The sequence below is a fragment of the Geotrypetes seraphini genome, chromosome 1, assembly GCF_902459505.1.
Source record: "Geotrypetes seraphini chromosome 1, aGeoSer1.1, whole genome shotgun sequence".
Lineage (NCBI taxonomy): Eukaryota > Metazoa > Chordata > Amphibia > Gymnophiona > Dermophiidae > Geotrypetes > Geotrypetes seraphini.
Window position 1 is genome coordinate 377,484,526 of NC_047084.1, and position 24,258 is coordinate 377,508,783.

General features: G+C 43.2%; 1 long non-coding RNA gene across 1 annotated transcript in view; it reads left to right on the plus strand.

Moving 5' to 3' along the window:
- LOC117360781 overlaps positions 1–21,114 on the plus strand; it is a 38,185-nt gene extending 17,071 nt beyond the window's left edge. The window contains exons 2-4 of the long non-coding RNA XR_004539517.1: positions 8,237–8,286; positions 8,440–8,536; positions 21,053–21,114. This is a non-coding gene — a long non-coding RNA (uncharacterized LOC117360781). The remainder of the gene's footprint in view (positions 1–8,236; positions 8,287–8,439; positions 8,537–21,052) is intronic.
- Positions 21,115–24,258: the final 3,144 nt, after the last annotated feature.

Consider the following 24,258-nt stretch of genomic DNA (forward strand, 5'->3'; position numbering starts at 1 on the left):
GGCCCCCCTGGAGCTGAGGGGCACTGCGCAGCTTTCATGAATTCCCTCCCCTAATGCCAGCCCTAGCTGTGCTGAAGGAAGACAGCTGGACTCGGATTAAAGAACCCTCGCATATCCAGCAAGATTCTAGCAGGTTCTATGCTTTCCATGGTAAAAGAGTGCAGGGAATGGATGTTTTCTGCCTTATAGGTTGTTGAGGGTGCTCAAATCTGATAGATGCAGCCCTTCCTGGGGTCAGAATTGCAGGATCCTGACAGATCCTGTTAGATCCTGGATATCCTGCAAATCCTGACACATCCTGGCAAATCCTGTGCTTCTGATGGGGAAAGAGTGCATGGAATGGATGTTTTCTGCCTTATAAGTGGTTGAGGGTGCTGAAATCAGATCGATGCAGCCCTTCCTGGGGGTCAGAATTGAAGGATCCTGACAGATCCTGGATATCCTACACAACCTGGCATATCCTGTGCTTCTGATGGGGAAAGAGTGCATGGAATGGATGTTTTCTGCCTTATAAGTGGTTGAGGGTGCTCAAATCTGATCGATGCAGCCCTTCCTGGGGTAAGAATTGCAGGATCCTGACAGATCCTGTTAGATCCTGGATATCCTGCACATCCTGACACATCCTGGCATATCCTGTGCTTCTGATGGGGAAAGAGTGCATGGAATGGATGTTTTCTGCCTTATAAGTGGTTGAGGGTGCTGAAATCAGATAGATGCAGCCCTTCTTGGGGTCAGAATTGCAGGATCCTGACAGATCCTGGATATCCTACACAACCTGGCATATCCTGTGCTTCTGATGGGGAAAGAGTGCATGGAATGGATGTTTTCTGCCTTATAAGTGGTTGAGGGTGCTCAAATCTGATCGATGCAGCCCTTCCTGGGGTAAGAATTGCAGGATCCTGACAGATCCTGTTAGATCCTGGATATCCTGCAAATCCTGACACATCCTGGCAAATCCTGTGCTTCTGATGGGGAAAGAGTGCATGGAATGGATGTTTTCTGCCTTATAAGTGGTTGAGGGTGCTGAAATCAGATCGATGCAGCCCTTCCTGGGGGTCAGAATTGAAGGATCCTGACAGATCCTGGATATCCTACACAACCTGGCATATCCTGTGCTTCTGATGGGGAAAGAGTGCATGGAATGGATGTTTTCTGCCTTATAAGTGGTTGAGGGTGCTCAAATCTGATCGATGCAGCCCTTCCTGGGGTAAGAATTGCAGGATCCTGACAGATCCTGTTAGATCCTGGATATCCTGCACATCCTGACACATCCTGGCATATCCTGTGCTTCTGATGGGGAAAGAGTGCATGGAATGGATGTTTTCTGCCTTATAAGTGGTTGAGGGTGCTGAAATCAGATAGATGCAGCCCTTCTTGGGGTCAGAATTGCAGGATCCTGACAGATCCTGGATATCCTGCACATCCAGACACATCCTGGCATATCCTGTGCTTCTGATGGGGAAAAAGTGCATGGAATGGATGTTTTTCTGCCTTATAAGTGGTTGAGGGTGCTGAAATCAGATTGATGCAGCCCTTCCTGTGGGTCAGAATTACAGGATCCTGACAGATCCTGGATATCCTACACATCCTGGCATATCCTGTGCTTCTGATGGGGAAAGAGTGCATGGAATGGATGTTTTCTGCCTTATAAGTGGTTGAGGGTGCTCAAATCTGATAGATGCAGCCCTTCCTGGGGTAAGAATTGCAGGATCCTGACAGATCCTGTTAGATCCTGGATATCCTGCACATCCTGGCATATCCTGTGCTTCTGATGGGGAAAGAGTGCATGGAATGGATGTTTTCTGCCTTATAAGTGGTTGAGGGTGCTGAAATCAGATAGATGCAGCCCTTCCTGGGGTCAGAATTGCAGGATCCTGGATATCCTAAAAATCATGCACATCCTGACACATCCTGGCATAGCCTGTGCTTCTGATGGGGAAAGAGTGCATGGAATGGATGTTTTTCTGCCTTATAAGTGGTTGAGGGTGCTGAAATCAGATAGATGCAGCCCTTCCTGGGGTCAGAATTGCAGGATCCTGGTACATCCTGGCGTATCCTGTACTTCTGATAGGGAAAGAGTGTATGGAATGGATGTTTTCTGCCTTATAAGTGGTTGAGGGTGCTCAAATCATATAGATGCAGCCCTTCCTGGGATCAGAATTGCAGGATCCTGGTACATCCTGACACATCCTGGCATATCCTGTGCTTCTGATGGGGAAAGTCTGTGGGCTTTTGCTGGGACGGCCCGTCTTGCATTATCAAAGTGGGCCGGCCTAGCAAAGGTCCCATGGCTGCTTGATGAAACAGATGCTACTGCCGCTGCTGGTCCGGGAGTAAGAAGAGGCATCCCGGCAGCTTAGGCATAAGGCAGGAAGTTAGCGGCGTCTGACATCGGAGCAGATGATCAGCTGAGGCAGGCACAGGTGATCGGCAGCAGGCGAATTATTGTTCTGTTCATGTGGAGCATGGACGCACAGATTTTGAAGTGTGCATGCGTGCTAAGGGTTTTATTATAGCGGATGATTAATATCTACGTTTTGATTTTGGTTTCTTTATCACTCTTGTATTCACCTGTAATAACTGAGCTCGATGGACCTCAGGTCTGACCCAGTGGAGGCATTGCTTATGTTTATAAACTTTTATTGTGTGTTTAATTATGCCATGCTTCTATTCATGTTATGCTTTAAATGTCATGTGTTTTTTTTCCTTTTGTTTGGTTTTATACATACTTTCTTTGAACATGCATCAAATTACACTGTTTTTAATTCACAATATGTTTTCATTCACGTCATGTTCTGATTATTTGATGCATTATATCACAGGTGTCAAACTCAAGGACTCAGGGCTGAATTTGGCCCACCTGGCCTGTTTTATGAGGCCCACAGAGTGATGCAGCATTTTCATTACCACCCCTGGTGTTATCTTCTGGCCGGCTCCCTCCTCACCGCTGCAGTGCACAAAGCCACGGGCGGTGGCTCCTACGCGCATCCTATGCCTGAACCGGAAGCCTTCTCTCTGATGTCGCATCAGAAGAAAGGCTTCTGGATGAGATGCGGGACATGCAAGGAGCCGCTGCCCGTGGCTTTGTGCACACTGCGGTAGTGAGGTGGAGGGAGCCGACAAGAAGATAACACTGAGGGTGGCAATGAAAACGCACATCATACCACAAGCTGCATAAAACGGCCAGGCGGGAGTCATCCATAAGATAATACAGCCGCTGGAGGGAGGCACCTAGTTGAGGCACAGCATGGCGGGAGGAAGACAACAAAGGTAAGGGGAATGATTTTATTTTGAATTTAGTGATTGAATTGTGTTAGTTTTTAAGAATTTTCATCTGCTGTCTATATTTTGCACTGTTCAGGAAGAAATGTATTTGTTTCTTTTTCTCTGGGGTTGTACTGCAAGCAGAGTCTTGAATCTTAGGGTTTCATTTGTATATATTAGTACTTTTAGTTTTTGGTCCTGTATTTGCATAGGTAGGAATGAATGTTGAAAAGCATACAGGCCTAGATTCTCTATAGTGCTTTTAACCTTAGGCGTGCTTTTGACGTCTGACTTAATTGGATAATTACGGAGTTAAGGGTCTTAATAAGCGTTAATTGAGAGATAGACGTAGCTAGGCGTCCAGAAAAGATAGACGTAGGGCAGAAGTCTAAGGAAAGCATAGTCGCGTCTACTTGTATAGACGTGGGCGTAACATGGGCAGGCACTACTTAAACGCTACTTAGGTGGCAGACCGCTTCTAAATATCGTCTAAAATGTAGGTCAAAACGCTGGTCTAACGTGGTTTTTGCTTCATTTCAATGCAGTTTCAACTTTCTTAATTCCGGCTCCCCGTTAGACGCGAGTTAGATGTCCTATGTGCTTTTGCAATTATAATTCCAATAGCGAGTTTGAATAGATATTTTTCATCTTTTCTCTGTCCTAATAAATTTAATGATACCATATCAATATATTGCATGGATAACAAAGTACATTTCTGCCCAAACAATAATATAATTTACTCATTACACCACCTTTGGCTTTCCTGTTTAAAAACAACCCCCTTTGTTTCTCAACAAACAGCGCTGCAATCAGCTCTGTTTTGAAAGCAAAGAAAGAACAGGAAACACATATCATTATTGCACACATTACTTCATTTCTCAGCACTTAAAGAGAAAAAACAGATACACACCTTAACATTCGTCTTCCCTCATTGCAAAATGGAGCTCTTCAGCTGCACAAAGCTGACCTCATTGTGACATCATCAAGCTGCACCTTCAAGGTAGTATGCCACAATTAAAAGATGCAGTGGGTGTAGAACTCACAACCTCTGTACGACTAGCACAGCATATTTACCCATAAAGCTACAGCATCCTCTACTTAGGTCCATCTCATCGCCCTTTCATATCATACTTGACTGAGCTGCCTATGTATCATCTCATTAACTATCATGTCACAATAAGCACAAAGAAAGCATTTTTGGCTCACCAGGTTAATGCGCCTGGTCCAACCTCTCAAGCTCACTGGTTCAACTCCCACCTTTGCTCATTTTAATAAGGTCCTAGCAGCTTCCTATTAGCTGTTATAACAGGGTCTACATGGTGGACATTGCCATATTTATGTGCACATTTCCCTTTCCAGGCAAGCATATTTTCTCCTTACCATGGCTAGGACATCCTAAGCTGTCATGGGAGGAAACATTTCCTTTGCCAGCAAGATGGCATTTGTGGCTCACCTGGTTAATGTGCTATTATGCCTTGTCCATCTTCTCATGCTCCCTGGTTCAAAACCCACCCTCAGCATATCTCTTTTTTCAAAGCTTCCTATTAGCTCTCAAAGTGGTATATATATATATGGTGGACTTTGCTGTTTTTCATGGTTAGGGTTAGGGTTAGGATGTTATGCTGCAGGAGTGTGTGTTGTGGTTGGGGTGGGGGTGGGGGAGGGGGGTCTAGGATGACAGAACAGGCTGCTGAGAATTGCTGCAGATCATTTTAAGGATTAACTCAAATAAGTTTAAGCAAAGGAATGCCTAAAGATTTAGAAGGTTTTCTGGTAGAAAAACAAATATCAAATATGTATTAAGAAATTGCAGCACAAATGATGCCGATTGTTAAGCGCAAAGAATGCCGCTTTTCCGCATATGATGACTAAACGGAACAGATTACTTACAGTCATACATTTATTAGTACAGTGCTTAGAATGAAAATTATTATGTGAGCATGGTCTGGGTTTGACATTAGAAAAATTGAGCTTGCATTTGATCAAAACAGCACTTTTGGACTCCACTTCACATGTATTCAACCATACTTGGGAATATGGGTTTGGGGGTCAGTGAAAGCAGCGCTTTAAACCATTGAGCTACCACTCTTGTCTCAGCCTACTGTGAGATGATAGCTAAGCTGCTTTTACCTTAGCAGTTCACTAAGGTATGATATGACAGGGGAGCCAGAGACATTGGAGTGAAAGGTGCTGTAGCTCAGTGAGTAAAAGCGCTGTACCGATCATCCGGGGGTTGTAGGTTCAACTCCCGGCCTATATTTTACTTGTGGCATTCTACCTTCCAAGTGCACCTTGATGATGCTTTCCACTTCTTATAGGAGTTGATTATAACATTACTGTACAACTTTCTGTGTAGCAGAAAAATAAACTCCCCCCTTCCATGCTAAGAATTTGAGTTCAACTCATCTTATATTTCTCCTTTTAAATATGGCATACTTTGTTCGTTTTTATAATGTTAAAGTATACAATTCTGAAATCATGAAGAAAACATATATAAAACAGCAGTGTTTTGTCTCCTGGCAGAATTAACTGCCTATAAGAAGCGGTATAAGCAAATCAAAATTGCTATTGTATGGTTTGTTATCTAGCACCTTCAAGGTATTATGCCACAATGAAAAGATGTGCTGGGTGTAGAACTCACAACCTCTGTACAACTAGCACAGGAGTTTAACCCATATACCTACAGCAGCTTCTGCTTAGATGGATCTCACCGTCATATGTGACTGAGCTGCCTATGTATCATCTCATTAACTATCATGTCACAATAAGCACAAAGAAAGCATTTCTGGCTCTCCAGGTTAATGCGCCTAGTCCAACCTGTCAAGCTCACCGGTTCAACTCCCACCTTTGCTCATTTTAATAAGGTCCTAGCAGCTTCCTATTAGCTGTTATAACAGCTGTTATTTATGTGCACATTTCCCTTTTCAGGCAAGCATATTTTCTCCTTACCATGGCTAGGACATCCTAAGCTGTCATGGGAGGAAACATTTCCTCTGCCAGCAAGATGGCATTTGTGGCTCACCTGGTTAATGTGCTCTATTACGCCTTGTCCATCTTCTCATGCTACCCGGTTTAAAACCCACTCTCAGCATACCTCTTTTTCAAAGCTTCCTATTAGCTCTTATAAGTGGTGGAATTTGCTGTTTCTCATCAGCATCCTGCAGCTACAGGTGCATGAGATACTTTCATTTGCTCCCAACTACAAGCCATTCTAGTAGGAATGTGTTTCTTTTGATGCAATATAGGCATTGGCCAACAGCTATGAGTTAAATCAAACTTCAGAGGGCTTGGACAGGTGTTGAAGGATGATACATGTGGTGAGATGGATCCTACACACATTAGTATTGCTAAATGCAGTTTGGCTTGACAGTTAGTGGGGGGATGTTGGGGTGGGGGAGGGTGTTCAGCATGAGAGAGAACAGGTTGCATTAACAATTAGACAATGGCTGCAGATAATAAAAGCTGAAGCAAAATATATTTAAGTAAAGGGATGGCTAAAAAGTTACCAGTTTTCCTGCTTGAAATATTAATATAAACTATTTGCCAACCTTACTCAAGACTTGAACCCCTGATGTATGGAAGATAAAAAGCAGTGCCTTAAGGCATAGAGCTATAGAGGGAATTTTGTTTAGAACATAGAGTTGCAAGGAGCAGCCAGCTTTTGAAGCTACCTATAGAACACGTTCAAACACACACCCATAGCACAACCAATGAGGTGTGGTGGGTGTGGTTAAGTGGGTATAAGAAGGTACAGGTGAGTAGAGTTTACCCGCGGCCACCGTATTTTAGCCGCGGGTCACCGCCGAAAACGGGGAAGAAAACTAGCAGTCGCTGCGGCGACGGGGACAAGGCCATTCACCGCCCGCAGGGCGGTGAATGGGTCTTGTCCCCACAGTGAGGCATGAAGGATCGCACGGTCCCCGCAGCTCACACCCGCCTGCCCAATCGATTCTAGTGTTTAGCCAGCTCTCTCCCTTCTCCTCACCTTAGTTTGTAGATTTTCTTTTTCGGCGACCCGCACGCTATCAGAGAGCCGCGCACCCGCTGCTGCTCAGTTTCGATCTTCTGCTCTGACGCAACCGGAAACAGGAAGTTGCAGCAGAGCAGAAGATTGAACACTGAGCAGCCGCGCGTGTGCGGCTCTTTGGGAAAGCGTGCAGGTCGCTGAAAAAAAGCCTGCAAATTAAGGTGAGGAGAAGGGAGAGAGCTGGCTAAACACTAGGATCGATTGGGCAGGCGGGTGGGGGCTGCGAGGACCGTGCGATCGCTAGTGTTCCCGGCTCAGACTGTAAGGAGGGAGTGAAAGGGAAAAGGATTCTGGGCCAAGGTGATGAAAACGGAAAGAAAAACCCACAGCAGGAAAGAAAGGGAAGGACAGGCAGGTGAGCCAGATGCTAGAAGCAGGGGGGGGGAAGAAAGAGGGAAAAAAGCTAGATAGGGTTGAAAAGAAGAGACACACTGGTATGGAAGAGGAAGATAGGGGAAATCTGGACACAGGAAGGTAACAGAAAGAGGGGAAATTATGTGCATTGGGGCATAGGGACAGAGACAAAAAGGGGACATGCCATGTGGATGGAATATGGACACAGGGGGGGGCAATGGCAGATATATAGGGGAGATATTAGAAAAGTATATAAAATCGTACCCGTTTGAGGCTTTTATGTATGCAGCAGTGACGGTGACGGGGCGGTGAATGGAATGGCAGTGGCGGGGACGGGGCGGTGACGGGGATGGTGAGACGGGGACGGGGCGGTGACGGGGATGGTGAGACGGGGCGGTGACGGGGACCAATTTTTTCACCGTGTCATTCTCTATTTCCTTTCTATTCTGTCCTATCGCTTATGCAGACGTTTGAGACTTTACTCTGTCTTACTCTTTTACATTTTCTTTCCTATCTCTGCCTCCCACCTCTTTCTATTCCACAGAGCCATTAACAGCTACATGTCATTCTAATATGTTTTATATTTTCTAGAAGCAGCTTCACAGCACCAGCTTGCTAGTCAGCTCAGATAGTACGTCCAGGTGAGAATGATATTTTGTAAGCTACTTAGGTGTCTATGATAGAACCAAAGAAACCAACCAGCAAGAACTGATTTCTTTTTATGGACTTTCATTGTGTGTTATTGTTTATAATAGTTCTTCTACTTCTGATATCTCCTACTCTCCATTCCACAGGGCTGACAAAAAAGAGTGATAACACATTCAAGTCAAGGTGTGTTTGTTGTAAGAGCACCCATGCTGTAAGAAATTATGGTGGCAGCAAAATGGATATGTAAGTAAAATGTATGTGTTCACACATCTGAGAGGTTTTACTCAGAGTTAAAGTTCATTCTTTGTAGAATCAAATTACAGGCAAGTTACAATCAGTTGAGGAATGGTTCTGTGTACTAACTCATTGTTAACAATAGCTCGGGTGTGTTGGGGGGAACACTGCCATTCAATGGACATCCAATCAGTGTACATAGTTCAGGTGTAAAACTCCTAATGAGTGTCTAATGGGTTAGGCATCTTTATTATAAAAAGGGGTCAGCTGTAGCTGTTTATTTCAATAAGGAGTTGACATGCATACCCTGGACATACAGATGATTCAACTGGACACTACAGACCTATATTCTCACTTGTGTATGCTGGACACTACAGACCTATATTTTCCCATAGCCAGGCCCAGCCTGTACCTTGCTGTCTGTAAACATCTGCAGCCTTTGCAATGCTAACAATGATGTTCTTGTTTCCATTCCCTGCTGGGAGGATATCTATCCAAGGTTCTGCTGAACTGTTATCAGTGCTGTATGACTTCATATGCCAGGCACCCTGGAAAGCCATAAAAACTTTTATAATGAGCAAGGATCCCTGCTCATGTGGGTGTAACGAGATGAAAAAACTTGGTACCAAAACATTTGCTCCCTGTCTCTGAACCAAGCTATGGGAACCAAGCAGCTGGATTGTTGAAAGGTCACCTTTGCCAACTTACAGCTTACAAGGACACCATCCCAAATATGCACAGAAATGTAATACCACTAATTAGCATCTATATGTCTCAGTGCTGAAAGAAGAAAGTTCACCAAGAGTTCTCTGTTTCTGCTAGCCCCCCCCCCCCCCTACTGGGGAGGGAGGGGGGGTGGAGGTGAGAGAGAGGTGTGGACTGAGAGGAGGAGTTAGATATACATTATTTTATGTACCAATAGGGAATTACACAACCAGAATTCGGGGATGGACTTTTTTGGAACAAAGGAAGAATTTCTCTGTATAAAAATCACGTGTATTTTAAGTAGAGCCAGAGAGATTCACTTACTTATGCTATGGGGAACTGCTAGCCCCCCTGCTAAGCATATGGGTGCAAATTCTTCTCTCCATTGCATATTCTGAACTGACAATACATTTTTCTAATATGCCTTTGCTGCTGTAATACTTATAGTTTTTATACTAACAATAAACAAATATTGTCTGTTTTGGAAGATACAATGCCGTCTTGTAGTTATTCCAATGAGGTAAACAAAGCAGCCTTTACTTCAGTGGTGACTGCCCGACGTGATCATGCTTGGGTTTCACGCGCTTGCATGATTAACAGATTTTATTTTATAAGGTGTTCCGGTGAACTTCAAAGAGAAACACGTTCAGGGGGCGTAAGTATTTCGCCTTGGTGCTGGACGGAGGGTGCTCCTGGGTGAGCCAAAACATATTTCTAGTCACCTAGAGACCGTACGGAATTAATACTGTACAAATTGTAAGTACAACCTTTTATTTTAATTTTTATATATTAGACATCAGGCTAGTGATAGGGAAAAACAGTTGACATTGTACATTTGTGTGTATATATATGTATGTATATGTATGTATATGTATACATATGTATATGTATGTATGTATATGTATATATGTATATATATGTATATATATGTATATGTATATATATGTATATGTATATGTATGTATGTATATGTATATATATATTAGGGGAAAGAATAGGATTGAGTCAAGATCTGGATTGAGTTTTTTCTCCCTGCAGTTTTTTCTCCCTGCAATTGTGTGTGTCTGAGACGTGCCAGGGACACGAAGCGAGAGTGAGTCCTTATTTGCGTTTCCATTGTCCTGTGAAGGGCATGGCCAGAGAAGGACAAAGCAAAAGATTTCTGTTGATTGCGGGTGGCTCAAGGGGATAGAATAGGGGTAAAGCAGAAGTGAGAGACCTCCCCAGACAGCAATCCTCTGGAAAAGCCCTTAGAGAAGATCCTGCAGTGATAATGACAGTGTGTTCAGTATTAAGAGAAAAGTTTAGTGTGGAAAAAGAAAAAAAAAACCAAAACAATTGGCTTTGTCAAATTTTGCAATTTGTAGGAGAATTGCATGCAGAACTAAGGAAGCTAGAAATGTTTTCCTGTTGAAAAACAAAGGGCTTTGCAAAGAGGTGCTGCCCATGAGACCCCTTAAAGTTTTTAAGTTAGGAAAAAGAATAATTTAAGATGATGCCTTAAACAGAGATGGGAGGTGGCATGGAGGCTAAAATTGTAGCTCAGGAGTGTCCTGTACAGTTTGCTGCCTTTATATCTCTATATTTTCCTTTACTGAAAAGCAAACGTAGTTTGTATACCTTGGACAATTGTGGAGCAATAGGAGTTAGGGAAAGCTTGTTAAGCTGCCCGATACCCTTACATTGTACACTGCTTAGAAACCTGATTAAGCGGTTTAAAAAGTCTTTTACTTAACTTGACACTTGATTTATGGGTTTTAGAGAGTTTGTCGGCCCATTTGAACTAAGGACATGGAGATCTTTGTAATACGACGCTTTACTGAGTGCAACATGTTTTTGTTTGTGTGACCGTATGTGAAATGTCATAAATCCATAGGAATCTTCTCTTGCTTCCCGCTTTACGCTAGAGCCTGCGAGCAAGAGTGGGGAAAAGAGGAAAAAGTTTACTTATGCCCTAGTATTTAATTTATGCTTGAACCGAGGTGCCACGCACATTGTAGAGGCAGGAGGATTGCACTGGATAGTTTTAAGCAGGTCACTATAACTATGATAGAATTTCCCATGTCTATAAATGACATAGTATTTTAAATTCTGTTTTTTATGGATTTACAGTTACACTGTCAATCGGTGCCTTTATCTTGCTTTCAGTAAGAGAGGAAAACCACCAAACAAGCTAACCCCTCACAGTGGACAATTGTTCTATTACGTTGGAAAAAGAATTGAAAACAGTGGTATATATTATTTTAAACAGAATGGGTCTAGAGATAATAAGGAAAGTGTTTTCTTTCTTTCTTTCTTTTCTTTTATTTTTTTGTTGTTGTTGACTGTCCCTCTTTTTCTTCTTACAAGAGGGGGGAATACATAGCGTACATAGGCCTGCTTTTCATCATGAGATGTAACATCTCAAACCTGCCAGTTATGGCAGGCTTGCAGACGATGATATAATACAATGCAATCTTTATTTGGGTAATTATGGAGATTCAATGTTAACTGAGTTTGAATACTAATAAAACAAAACACTTAGCTAGCTAGACCTGTGGTTGTGGGAGCCACAAACTAGTTTTCTGATCTATATAAACTATTTCTGACTTACTAGTTTTAGGATATCTTTTGACTTTAGGAGACATTATAATTCGTTTATACCGCTGTGGGTGTCTGACTTTTTCTAGCATCAGTTTCTGATGGCAGACCTTTCTGCGTTGGTTATATAAAATTTGTACACCGTAATGTGTATTTTTTCTTTAGATTAGATTTTGATGTGACAGGAACAACAAACACTAGTGTTTGGCTTTAGGGATTGCAATGTATTTTGCCTATGATAAATAAAATAAGGTATGCTCATTAGTTCTGCATTGGTTCAGGCTTTTACACAGTCATGCTTGGACTGGATTAACTTCTTTATTGTGTTCTTCACCCTTATTTTTATTGTTGTCAGAGGCTTAGTATTTGGAATTTAATCAACTTTTTGCCATACTCGTCAAATTGATAAAATAAATAAATAAACAATAATAAAAAAACACAAGATACAGAGAATGAGAAATTGGTGATGTTTCGAAATTACCCAGGGAGATGGAAAAAACATTTAGGTTGGAAACCTGGGAAAGGTTGGTAAAGCAAGACAGCATGATTGTTGCCGAAAGTTGCAGACAGGATAGTGTAAGTTGCTAAATAGGGTAAAATGCATGTGACTAAGAATGTGAGTTTGCACTGATGAACGAGAATAAGGACTGTGATTTTAGATATGTTGCGTGCGTTGGATTTGTTACAGGCAGTGAGTAATTTAAAGAGAATTGAGCCAGATAGTTTCCATGTTCATGCAGTTGTAAAAGTGTGTCTGCTGGTAATAAAAAAGAAAAACACAAATAAACAGAACATAAGAACATAAGCAATGCCTCTGCTGGGTCAGACCTGAGGTCCATCGCGCCCAGCAGTCCGCTCACGCGGTGGCCCAACAGGTCCAGGACCTGTGTAGTAAACCTCTATCTATACCCTTCTATCCCCTTTTCCAGCAGGAAATTGTCCAATCCTTTCTTAAACCCCGAAACTGTTCCCTGCCCTATAACGTCCTCTGGAAGCGCGTTCCAGGTGTCGACCACACGTTGGGTAAAGAAGAACTTCCTAGCATTCGTTTTGAATCTGTCCCCTTTCAACTTTTCCGAATGCCCTCTTGTTTTTTTATTTTCTGAAAGTTTGACGAATCTGTCCCTCTCTACTCTCTCTATGCCTTTCATGATCTTGTAAGTCTCTATCATATCCCCTCTAAGTCTCCTCTTCTCCAGGGAAAAGAGACCCAGGTTCTCCAATCTCTCAGCTTATGAAAGGTTTTCCATCCCCTTAATCAGTCGTGTCGCTCTCCTCTGAACTCTCTCGAGTAACGCCATATCCTTCTTAAGGTATGGCGACCAATACTGGACGCAGTACTCAAGATGCGGACGCACCATTGCCCGGTACAGCGGCAGGATAACTTATTTCGTTCTGGTTGTAATACCCTTCTTGATTATACCTAGCATTCTATTTGCTCTCTTAGCAGCCGCTGCACACTGTGCCGTCGGCTTCATTGTCATGTCCACCATTACCCCCAAGTCCCTTTCCTGGGTACTCTCAGTCAATAACATCCCTCCCATCGTATAATTGTGCCTCGGGTTTCTGTTTCCCACATGCAATACTTTACACTTCTCAACATTGAACTTCATCTGCCATCTCTCAGCCCAATCCCCTACTTTGTCCAAGTCCCTTTGCTATTCTTCGCATTCCTCCTTCGTCCGAGCTCCATTAAATAGTTTGGTGTCGTCCGCAAATTTTATTATCTCACACTTCGTTCCTGTTTCTAGATCATTTATGAATATATTAAAAAGCAGCGGCCCGAGCACCAAGCCCTGCGGAACACCACTCGTGACCTTCCTCCAGTCCGAGTAGTGGCCCTTCACTCCTACCCTCTGTTTCCTTCCCTCTAACCAGTTTCTGATCCATCTATGCACGTCTCCGTCCACCCCATGGTTCTTCAGTTTCTGGAGTAGACGTTCATGAGGCACCTTGTCAAAGGCTTTCTGGAAATCTAGGTATATGATGTCTATGGGGTCTCCTATGTCCATCTGTTTGTTAATTCCCTCAAAGAAGTGCAATAAGTTAGTCAGGCACGATCTTCCCCTGCAAAAACCATGTTGGCTGGATATCAGAAGTTCGTTTTTTTCAAAATGTTCATCGATGTTTTCTTTTATTAGTGCTTCCGCCATTTTCCCCGGAACCGAGGTCAGACTCACCGGTCTATAGTTCCCCGGGTCACCTCTTGATCCCTTTTTAAAGATGGGCGTAACGTAGGCTATCTTCCAATCCTCCGGGATCACACTTGTTTTCAGAGATAGGTTGCAAATTTGTTGTAGTAGCTCCGCTATTTCCTCCTTTATTTCCTTCAGAACCCTTGGATGGATTCCATCCGGACCTGGGGATTTGTCAGTTTTTAGTTTTTCTATCTGCCTATACACATCATCGAGGCTCACTTCCATGGATGTTAACTTTTGTGCTTGATTTCCATTGAAGATTTGTTCGGGTTCCGGTATGTTGGTTGTGTCTTCGCTTGTAAATTTCTGCGACCTCTTTCTCTTCCTTCACCGCTCCCTTCCGGTCTCCGTCGTCCAGCGGTCCCACCTTCTCCCTAGCCGGCTGTTTGCCTTTAACATATCTAAAGAATGGTTTGAAATTTCATGCTTCCCTGGCTAGTCTCTCTTCATACTCTCTTTTGGCTTTTCGAACCACATGGTGACATTCTTTTTGATACTTCCTGTGCTCTTTCAAGTTTCCCTCAGATTTGTCCTTTTTCCATTTTCTGAATGAATTTTTCTTATTGCCTATCGCTTCCTTCACTATTTTAGTTATCCACGCCGGGTCTTTTGTTCGACTCTTGTTGCACCCTTTTCTGAATCTGGGGATATACAGATTTTGTGCCTCGTTCACCGTGTCCTTGAAAAAGGACCAGGCATGTTCCACCGTCTGCCATTTTTTGGAAGTGTTCCTAAGTTTCTTCTTTACCATTCCCCTCATTGCTTCGTAGTTTCCTTTCCTGAAGTTAAAAGTTGTCGCTATGGTTCTCTTTCCTTTCAGTATTCCTAGTTCCACCTTGAACTTGACCATATTATGATCGCTGTTTCCCAACGGTCCCACTACTTCCACCTCCTTTGCAGGTCCCCTCAGTCCATTTAGGATTAGGTCCAGAGTGGCAATTCCTCTCGTTGGTTCTCTAACAAGCTGCTCCAAGAAGCAATCTTGTACAGCCTCCAGAAATTCTGTCTCCCTAGTGCAGCTTGAGCTTCCAAGACTCCAGTCTATCCCAGGGTAGTTGAAGTCTCCCATAATAACCGTATTACCGCTTTTGCATTCTCGCTTCATCTCAGCTTCCATTTCTTCATCGATCTCTCCGGTTTGTCCGGGAGGACGATAGTATAGGCCTATCTTTATTTCAGGCCCTTTCCTTCCCGGTATTTTAACCCATAGTGATTCTAGCTTGTTGGCCGTCTCTGCTATGTCCATTCTTGTCGATTGTATGCTTTCTTTTATGTATAGTGCTATTCCACTAAACTAAAACGCGACCATTTGTCAGACATGTGGGGTTTGTGTTGGGCACATCACTGCCTTTGTATCCCAGTGTTGCAATGATAGAGGTTAAGTATCCATATTTTTCTGAAAATTGAAATATTTGCTAAACATGGGCTTGATAATTCAAGTTCAAGTTTCCAGTTTTATTATTATTTGATGAATCGCCTATACAAACATTCTAAGCGATGAACAATTTAAAAAAAACAACTTTTTAGAGGACAAACAATTTTAAGACACAAGTAAAAAGTTAATATACTTATAACACATTACAAATTTCTTCATACATGTAGCTTAAAGACGGACATGATATAGAAGGAAAAGAAGGGTAAAGTTACAATTCTCTCATAAGAACATAAGAACATAAGCAATGCCTCTGCTGGGTCAGACCTGAGGTCCATCATGCCCAGCAGTCCGCTCACGCGGCGGCCCAACAGGTCCAGGACCTGTGCAGAAATCCTCTATTTATACCCCTCTATCCTCTTTTCCAGCAGGAAACCGTCCAATCCTTTCTTAAATCCCAGTACTGTACTCTGCCCTATTACATTCTCTGGAAGCGCATTCCAGGTGTCCACCACACGTTGGGTAAAGAAGAACTTCCTAGCATTCGTTTTGAATCTGTCCCCTTTCAACTTTTCCAGATGCCCTCTTGTTCTTTTATTTTTTGAAAGTGTGAAGAATCTGTCCCTCTCTACTCTCTCTATGCCCTTCATGATCTTATAAGTCTCTATCATATCCCCTCTAAGTCTCCTCTTCTCCAGGGAAAAGAGACCCAGTTTCTCCAATCTCTCAGCATATGGAAGGTTTTCCATCCCTTTTATCAGACGTGTCGCTCTCCTCTGAACCCTCTCGAGTATCGCCATATCCTTCTTAAGGTACGGCGACCAATATTGGACGCAGTATTCCAGATGCGGGCGCACCATCGCCCGATACAACGGCAGAATAACTTCTCTCGTCCTGGTTGTAATACCCTTCTTGATTATACCCAGCATTCTATTCGCTCTCTTAGCGGCCGCTGCGCACTGTGCCGTCGGCTTCATTGTCATGTCCACCATTACCCCTAAGTCCCTTTCCTGGGTACTCTCATTTAATAATATCCCTCCCATCGTATAGTTGTACCTCAGGTTTCTGCTTCCCACATGCAGTACTTTACATTTCTCAACGTTGAACTTCATCTGCCATCTCGTCGCCCATTCCCCTAGTTTATTCAGGTCCCTTTGTAATTCTTCGCAGTCCTCTTTAGTCCGAGCTCCACTGAATAGTTTGGTGTCGTCTGCAAATTTTATTATCTCACACGTCGTCCCTATTTCTAGATCATTTATGAATATATTAAATAGTAGTGGCCCGAGCACCGAGCCCTGCGGAACACCACTTGTGACCCTCTTCCAGTCCGAGTAGTGGCCCTTCACCCCTACCCTCTGTTTCCTACCCGCCAACCAGTTTCTGATCCATCTATGCACATCTCCGTCCACCCCATGGTTCTTCAGTTTCCGGAGTAGACGCTCATGAGGCACCTTGTCAAAGGCTTTTTGGAAATCTAGGTATACGATGTCTATGGGGTCTCCTTTATCCGTCCGTTTGTTGATTCCTTCGAAGAAGTGCAATAAGTTAGTTAAGCACGATCTCCCCCTGCAGAAACCATGTTGGCTTGGTATCAGAAGTTCATTTCTTTCCAAATGTTCATCGATGTTTTCTTTTATTAGCGCTTCTGCCATTTTCCCCGGAACCGAGGTCAGACTCACAGGTCTGTAGTTTCCCGGGTCACCTCTTGATCCCTTTTTGAAGATGGGCGTGACGTTGGCTATCTTCCAATCCTCTGGTATCACACCTGTTTTCAGGGATAGGTTGCAAACTTGCTGCAGTAGTTCTGCTATCTCCTCCTTTAATTCCTTCAGAACCCTTGGATGGATTCCGTCTGGACCCGGGGATTTGTCAGTTTTTAGTTTTTCTATCTGCCTGCGCACATCTTCAAGGCTCACTTCCATGGATGTTAATTTTTCTGCTTCATTTCCATTGAAGAATTGCTCAGGTAGACAAACATAAAGAGGAAAGAACACAGGAAGGAAAAAAATATTTAAGTTCTGCATTTCATTAATAAACAGTCTTGTAGTTTAATTGATAAAAGCATCGTTAAATAAAAAAGTTTTTAAGAGTTTTTTTAAAGAGATAAGATCTTTTTCTTTTCTGATGTAAAGTGGCAGTGCATTCCACATTTGTGGAGCTGTAACAGAAAACATGTCATTTCTTCTTGTCCCCGCAATTTTTAAGGAAGGGACAGTTAATAAGTCTTGTGATGATGATCGTAGAGAATGAGGGGCATAATAAGGAATGATCATTCTAGACATGAATTGAGGCTCATTGAAAGCTAGAACTTTAAAAACCAAGAATACTATCTTAAAAGTAATTCGGTGGCTAATAGGTAGCCAATGGGACTTAATCAATAGCGGTGTAACGTGGTAAAAAATTTTTTTTGCTTTATGAATGAGTTTTATTGATAACGGATGGATTGAGATTAATTCTTTTGTGCTAACGGTCTCCCTTGCTTTCCCATCTTGTGTCTTTCTCCTGGTGTTCTTTATGAATTCTTTCTTCCAATGCCCGTTTGTATACAGTGTTATTATCATTCAGATTCTAAATACAATTGGAAACAGAAATACCTTTAAAATAACCTTGGTAGTTCAAACTCCAGAGGAAGGGGGTACTTCTTCTGTAAGGACAGTGCAGACTAAAGTTGCTACATCTAGTCTGCAGCAGTGCCCACTCTTCAGAGTGTAGCGGGTCCCAGGTGGCAGACAAGGGTTCCTGCCTGCAGGGCACATGGCTCCGTGTCCTCAGGGGTGGTGTCAAGTTCACATGTCTCTTCTTTGTCTTAGCAGTCATGCATACAGAGCTGTTCTGGACCTGTTACAAGGAGCCTTTTTCTAACCCAGAGAAGGACAATGTTCTGCTTTCAGTAACCTTGAAATGACCTTGCACTTAACATATAACCTGTTTCTTTTTTCCCTTTGAATTGACATTGCCATACTTCAGATTATCTCTGTATTTAACATTGTACACTGTATCTTACTTTACCTAGTAAGTTTTGCTTATTTTTCAAGATTGAAGCACACCCTAGCAGTTGCGTCCCTGTCTGCATTATGAATGAAATAGGCAGGGCACTGAGTCAGAATGATCACATTCTTACGTTTTCTCTTTCAGAAGTTCCAATAACCATTTAGATGCCTTTTATGATTATGTGATTATTATGCCATGTGTTATATTGCACTTTACTTTGCCACTGTGTGCACACAATTATGATTCGTGCTATGATGGATGTTTGTTTTTGTATAACTGTGCATTTCTCTGCAGATCAAAGTTCAGCTCTGAATCTTTGACAGATGGAAGACAAGTTCCACGCCTGTACCTTTGTGTTTTCTATGTTTGTGCCCTGTAATCTTTGTGTTGTCTCTCTGTTTGGTTTGTGGGGTACCCCGGGGAAACCAAATATACCATTGGCCATTTTTGGAGATTTTTCTCTCCCTTTTTGCATTTTTGTTTTTTCCTATCTCAATTGCGCACTATTTTTTATTTTTATTTTTTTTTTCTCTTTCATGGCCTGAGTGCTTCTCCGTTAGGGGTTATCTTATTTAGAGAAAAGGTTCTCTAGACTTCATGGTATTTTTCTGTGCACTCCACTGAGTTTACACCATGTAACATGTCCTCTTCTGCATATTGTGTACTTGAATCTTGTATCTTTCTTACTGTACTTATGACCAGTAAATGCATTATTTTTGTCCCTTGTTGCCGCCCTCAGTACAGGCAACCTGTTCTCTCTCTTTCTTTTCTTTGACTCTCTTCACTGAATTTCGGCTGCTGGTTGATGATACCTGGACTTCTTTCCAGATGGTGTATGTGCAGACCCCTTTCATTCAGAGTGTGCCCCGTATCAGTTGAACTTTTACTTTCTTGGACACTTTCTCTCCCTTGTTTTGTTTATGCCCGTTTTGCCGGTTTGCTGGACTTTATCTTTTCTTCAGTTTTGGCTCAGGACATTATTTCTGTGGAGGACTGATTGTTTTATTCTGTATATTCTTTTTAAGTTACATTATAGTTTTTATGCTGTGATGCCTAGGCTAGGTTATGGACCTGTCAAGTTTGTCCGTTTTTTTTTTATTTTTTATTTTTTATTATTTACTGCCATGTCATTCGTTTCTTTTACTGCTTTATTTATATTTTGATAGCTTGCCTCTTATACTACAACCTGAACAGTCACACATATGTCCTGTATATATATATTGCTTTCATAGCTTCCTATGGTCTGGTTCTCATATTTTTAATGTCTCTCAATGCTGTTCTTTACTTAGCAATGACTACTGCGTTGTCTTGAATGCTGTGGAATCCTGCTGAGACACTGCATCCCAATTTTCATGCTGTGTACGATGACTCCCAGTTCTGCAATCTATGCCCGTTATGTTCTGTGCCTCTGCTTTTGCCCACTGTTGTTTTTATTGTTCACATATTAGCCTTTTGTGCCTACATCCTCTGGTTCTGGCATGTACTGTTGTTCAGTTTAGCTAGATAGTTGGAAAGGCTGCCCCTCCACCACGCCTCTGTTTCTTCCTCTCTCTGCTACCTTTTGCGTGGCGGGCCTACGACTTGCCGTCCTTCAGCCCGCCAAGAGGGGACTGACATGCATACCCTGGACATACAGATGATTCAACTGGACACTATAGACCTATATTCTCACTTGTGTATGCTGGACACTACAGACCTATATTTTCCCATAGCCAGGCCCAGCCTGTACCTTGCTGTCTGTAAACATCTGCAGCCTTTGCAATGCTAACAATGATGTTCTTGTTTCCATTCCCTGCTGGGGGGATATCTATCCAAGGTTCTGCTGAACTGTTATCAGTGCTGTATGACTTCATTTGCCAGGCACCCTGGAAAGCCATAAAAACTTTTATAATGAGCAAGAATCCCTGCTCATGTGGGTGTAACGAGATGAAAGAACTTGGTACCAAAACATTTTCTCCCTGTCTCTGAACCAAGCTATGGGAACCAAGCAGCTGGATTGTTGAAAGGTCACCTTTGCCAACTTTCAGCTTACAAGGACACCATCCCGAATATGCACAGAATTGTAAAACCACTAATTAGCATCTACATGTCTCAGTGCTGAAAGAATAAAGTTCACCAAGAGTTCTCTTTCTGCTAGGCCCCCCCTCTACTGGAGGTGAGAGAGAGGCGTGGACTGAGAGGAGGAGTTAAATATACATTATTTTATGTACCAATAGGGAATTACATAACCAGAATTCGGGGATGGACTTTTTTGGAACAAAGGAAGAATTTCTCTGTATAAAAATCACGTGTATTTTAGGTAGAGCCAGAGAGATTCACTTACTTATGCTATGGGGAACTGCTAGCCCCCTGCTAAGCATATGGGTGCAAATTCTTCTCTCCATTGCATATTCTGAACTGACAATACATTTTTCTAATATGCCTTTGCTGCTGTAATACTTATAGTTTTTATACTAACAATAAACGAATATTGTCTGTTTTGGAAGATACAATGCCGTCTTGTAGTTATTCCAATGAGGTAAACAAAGCAGCCTTTACTTCAGAGTCCAAAGGTATGTTAGCACTTCTGTTATTTCTAGTTGTGTGTTGGAGACTGATGTGACATTCTGCCACAACTTCAGTGTTTAATTTTGGAGACATAGGTCTTTGTAACATGTTTCTCTCTATTCTTAATTTCAGGTTGACTATGCTCATCCCCCCCGTGTGTTTGCCAGAAACCAGAAGAGCAGCTCAGCACACCAACTTGCACCTGGCCAAACAGTTGTAGGTGAGAAAGCTATATGGTAACGTTTATTTGCTTACTCTACGATTCTTCACTTGACTGTTAGAACTATACCTGAGGTACACCTTTATCTCTCTCTCCTTGGCTGCTGTCTGTATCTTTCTGTCTCCCCCACCACCACCCATCCCAAGCAAAGCTATCTGTCCCCAGCACAGTGTGGCCTTGTGTTTTTCCAAGAGGCCAGAGCTCAAGTACCAACAACTAAAATAGGTGAGAAAGATGTCATGCAACCTTTCTTTGCCCTTGTGATTAATTATTTACACTTTTTTTCCCTTCACAGTTATTTAATGAGACAACTGTACATGGGTGAGTGTTAAGCTCTCTTTTACAAAGAGAAATTAACCAATCAACTCTTCATTGTCTCAATCCATCTTCCTTGAACTGCAGCTGCATGATTCCATGCTGTTTTCCTGGCCTGTCCAATTAAAATCATATACCATTTTTCTCCTTGTGCTTATATATTTTTTGATTATAAATATCAGGGCCTATACACCTTTACTAAGTCACCTTGTTATTTTGAAAGGGAATGGCAGGGCCCATTCAGCACTACTTCCAAAGAGAAACCCACACAGGAAACTTATAAACCAGTATAAACTTTTTTAATAAAACTATAAAATATATTTTAAAACTTTGCAAAAAAATAAAACTATATACAAAGGGGAAGAGAGGTTGGGACAGAGAGGGTGGGTGGTGGGTGCCCCCCCAAGAGCAGCTTGAGCTACCTCAGGAGGAGTTGGGAGGTATGCAAAAGGTCAGTCATTGAGAGGACGGTGGCACATGGGTGGACGCATGCCCTCCCTCCCCATCCTGGAGTCCCTGGGAATGCTCCAACCTAGCCAGCCGTTCCCTCAATGACTGGATCTCCTGAATGAGGGTGATCAGGGCCTCCTCTATCATCCTCAACCTCTCCAACACAGTCTCTAATCCTGGGACCGTCTGGGTTGGAGAGGTTGAGGGTGCATGGAGGAGGCCGGCCTCCTGAGGCTGGTCATGCTGCTCTGGGGGGGAGCCAGAAAGGGAAGGGGATGGGGTGGGGTCTAAAAATAGAAGGAGAGGAGGGGGAAGGGGTGTGATGGGGGGAAAGGGTGTGGGATTGGTGGCCTCTGGGCAGTGCCCTCGCCCAGGGCTTCGGCCATCTCCTGGGCCTCAGCCTCATCAGCCTCCCAGGCCTCCTCCAACTCCTGGGCCTGCTCCATCTCCCAGGCCTGCTTCTCTGCCACCGGAGCCTCCCTCTCTTCAGCCTCCATGGCCACCTCATGGCCGGCTCCTGGACTCTCAGGGGGTGTTGGTGCAGCTGCTGCTTCGTCTAGACAGGAAGGAAACAGGATACCATCAGGTAGGTGAAGTAAACTTTTGAACATGGCATTCTTTTACTGCTTTTTTTCCTTGAAATATTAATAAAATTGCAAAACATGTACCTCCTAAAAGGAACTCTATAAAATTTGGGAGACAGACAATACCCGGTGATGTCTGCAAGCCCTGCTGCTAGCTCTACTTGTGCCGAAGCAGTGCCTATTTGTGAGGAATGAGACAAAATCTTAAAGTCTTGACAACAGACAATGAGTTCTACTAGATTTCTACTATTACACCTTGCCCACATTTGGCCATGAAAAAAAGAGGGGTTAAGAGAGAGGGTGGGAAATTGCAGTCCTCGACATCTTCTTGTAGACAAGGTTTTCAGGATATGCACAAGAGATTTGCATACCAAGAAGACAGTGCAGGCAAATCTCTCTCATGCATATTGTTTTTGAAGAGGCCAAATCTTTTACCTTCCCTGTGTCCACCACCACCCCTTCACTGCTCCCCTGTCCAGCAGCACCCCTTACCTCGCGTCTGCCCTCCAGCCGACTCAAGCCGACATCTGGGAGACAGTGAGTAGATCCACGTGCATGCGTGCAGTTAAATTCGGAGCTTCGGTCTGGCCTGCTCCCTGCTCGCCTTGCTCTATTGTACTCTTTAGTTGAAAGAAGCAGCGGTGGCTCCTCTCATGATCCCCACCTGCGTTGGAAGTCCAACGCAGGCGGGGATCGTGAGAGGAGCTGCCGCCGCGTACTTCAACTAAAAAGTACAATACAGCTAGGTGAGCAGGGAGCAGGCCAGACCGAACAACAAACAGTAAACAGAACCCTAAGCGCACATGTGCACTCCTACCTGCGGGGCCCTACAGCTCATGGAAACGGGATCATGCGGTGGGAAAAGGTTATGTTTACTGTGCTCACTGAATGGTTTCCAATATTATTACTCACCAGCTTGAGCGGCAAGTTCACGCCGCACCCCCTGGAGAAAGGCCTGCTCCTCCTGTCTCAGGAGCCGGCCACATTTGCGGAGGTACTCCATCTGCATAATGGAGAAGGAGAGGGGGAGAGAGAGGATGAGCGTCATATCGCAGTGTGACCTAACTGTCTTATTTATGTCTTGACCTCTATAACACAGAAAAATGGGTGACAAGATTTGCTGGCCTTCAGTGATAATAGGATAAGGAGCACACATGAATGTAAGCAGGCCACAATGCTGCGGCCTGGGCTATAGGAAGCAACATGAGTAAATTTAGGTTTGCACACCATTATGGCAATAGTTTAAATAAATGCATTCAGGCTTCTTCTCTTATCCTGGTGTGCCAATTAAATGGGTTGGCTAGGATGAGAAGCAGCAGCATGGTTATGAACTTACAAGTCCAAGGTGCTGAGGGTGTGCTGGGATATATTGCTGTATATATATGGCAAAGAGAAATTACCGGTACATATATGTAATCAGGCAGGCATACTTGAATATTTCAATAAGTTTGTACTATAAATGAGCTGTTTGGATTCACATACATGTGGCACAAAGATTAAAAGTTGCACTTTATGAATGACCATGATTAAGAACTGGAGGTTGTAGGTTCACATCCTACTCTGCTACCTTTGGGGGGAGGGGTTTAAAAAGAAAACAATATTCTGTACAGATTTATGTAAAGAAAATATTTTTACTTTATTCTTTGATCACTTGAATATGAATACTTACATTCCGGGGAAAGGATGCCAGTCTGTTGTACCTCCTGGTCAGCCGCTCCCAGGAGGCACAATACTGGAGGAAGGTCCTCCTCCGACCTTCTACCTTAAAA